We start from the raw sequence: 2,500 nt of genomic DNA, 5'->3' as shown, positions 1-2,500 counted from the left end.
TCTTCAATCTCATGGTGGCTCTGGTAGTTACTTTACTGCTGTATAATACAGCTAGGTTAGGTAAGGAAATGGCCTAGCAACCTTGTCATAGAAGACTTCCATAACATGGGAAGATTGTAACTCCTGGAGTTTCCTCCTTTAGGTCTTGGTTATAGTTGAAAAATTATATACAGACCATCATTTTTTGTGTGAAACATTTACGACCACACTAATAAGAGACACGGTACAAGATATTTATAGAATAATGGATTATTTATAAAAGTATTTTTGCGTAATAATAAGTAAATGGGAAGATTGTAACTCTTGGAGTTTCCTCCTTTAGGTCTTGGTTATAGTTGAAATCTTATATACAGACCATTATTTTTTGTGTGAAACATTTACGACCACACTAATAAGAGACACGGTACAAGATATTTATAGAATAATGGATTATTTATAAAAGTATTTTTGCGTAATAATAAGTAAACACCAGGAAGATATTACTAATCGTCTTTGATGTTATTTTATCGTCACAGAAAACGGGGGATGCTATTAGTCACCCTAGACTAGAATGATAAGCTAAAGAAAACGGGATTGTTGTGTGCAGTTGCATGCTACGAACACATTCATTTGTACAATGTTCTCAGCGCCATTGGGTATTTAAAAAGGTTTTAGAATTTGCCAGATTGACTGCTGCTAAGAAGTTTGTTATAAGAGAATGTTAAAAGCATCTTAGAAGCTTTATCTATCAGCAAATATATACATACATACATACATGCATACATATATACATTATAAAGCACTAATAATAAGACTGTATCAGGAAGCCTCAGTCCCACTATTGAAACAGCAGATGTACTAGTTGGGTGGTTCTCCCTTGACTTAAGTAACTAACACCAACAAAAATCGCTCATTTAAGGTTTTCTAAGAACCAGGTTCTAAGACATGAAAGCTTGTATTCTTTCTTTTATGTGATTCCTTGGTTATCGTAATGCTTGGCTCATGACTCAGTAGCTATACTGCATAGCTCGTCTAATGGCTTAGATGATACTTAACCTGAATTAATTACTAAGCTTCCCAGAATAAAAAAAAAAACTTCAATACATAAATGCACACTAAAGCTTTCTTCACAATACATCAAACCTCCCTATCTATCTTGCATGAAGTTTTATTTTTTCTGGATATATATTTCCTTTCCAGCACAGCTATCCTGTCTACAACTTACATTCTCATATGAAAAAAAAAATTGTCAAGATGATAGTGAGAGAGAAGATATAAGTAAATAGGTAGTAGATTGGCCAAGGTACCAGCCACCCGTTGAGATACTACCACTAGAGAGTTATTGCCTCTTTTGACTGGTCAGATAGTATAACTGAATCCCTCACTAGATACGGCTCATTTTTCTTTTGCCCACACATACATCGAACTATCTGGCTTATTCTTTACACATTCTACTAATTCCAAAAATCAAATAATTGTTCTTTGGTCTTGAATAGTGCCATAGCTTCTGCACCATGGTTTTCCATTATCTTGGGTTAGAGTTCTCTTGCTCGAGGGTACACTCAGGCACACTATTCTTTCTTTTACCCTATTTCCGTTGCTCACTGTGCTATTTTGCTTGTTGGAGCCCTTGGGCTTATAACATCCTGCTTTTCCAATAAGGGTAGCAGTTTAGCTTTCAATAATAATAATAATAATAATAATAATGATAATAATAATAATAATAATAATAATAATAATAATAATAATAATAATAAAGACAAGAAGATGAGCAAGAACTTTAGTGAGAATTTTAATGTTCTACAGGAAATAAAATGTAAAGAAAAGAGAGAAAAAAAGAACTAAATCCCAGGACAAATGACGGCATAGCCCGACAGAATAGAATGTAAAGGGTTAGGTTAAATTAGAAAATGCTTGAGGAAGTTAAAGTACCACCAAGGACATAAGGAGGGCAATCAGGAAGTTTAAAAAAACATGGGCAGACACAAGATTTTGATGGAATCACCAGCGAGTCAGTATGATTGATTGGATGACCGTGGTTGATAAGATCTGTCTGGAATATGGAAAGGTTCCAAAGGAATGAAGATAATTGATCTTTAGGATACTGATGAAAAGGGTAGAAGAAACTATAAGAATATAAGATAAATTTTGATTATACCAGTAAGGCTAATGACAGGAGTATTAACAGGGTGAAGAATAGCATAGATTTCGACGAGAAAACGGGTGTTTAGGTCAAGTGTCTGTTATGAAACAGTTGTGTAAGAAGTTGGAAATGGAAGAAAAGTGAAGTTTATGATATAAATGACAGAGACTCCAAGTGAATGCTGTTGAAGTTTTATAGTCCACGTGTAGGTGGAAAACTGCCAGATAGGAAAGTGGGCTATGAATGGAGTTTGACGCTGATCTGATTGGAAACAGAAAAGAGAAATTTCACAAACTTGTGAAATGATTTGAAAGAAGATGCATTAGAGGAAAATTTAGTGGAAATGTGGGCATGAGAAAGACCATTCGAATAAATGAA

This window comes from Palaemon carinicauda, chromosome 30, assembly GCF_036898095.1.
Source record: "Palaemon carinicauda isolate YSFRI2023 chromosome 30, ASM3689809v2, whole genome shotgun sequence".
Lineage (NCBI taxonomy): Eukaryota > Metazoa > Arthropoda > Malacostraca > Decapoda > Palaemonidae > Palaemon > Palaemon carinicauda.
This window is presented reverse-complemented; position numbering follows the sequence as displayed.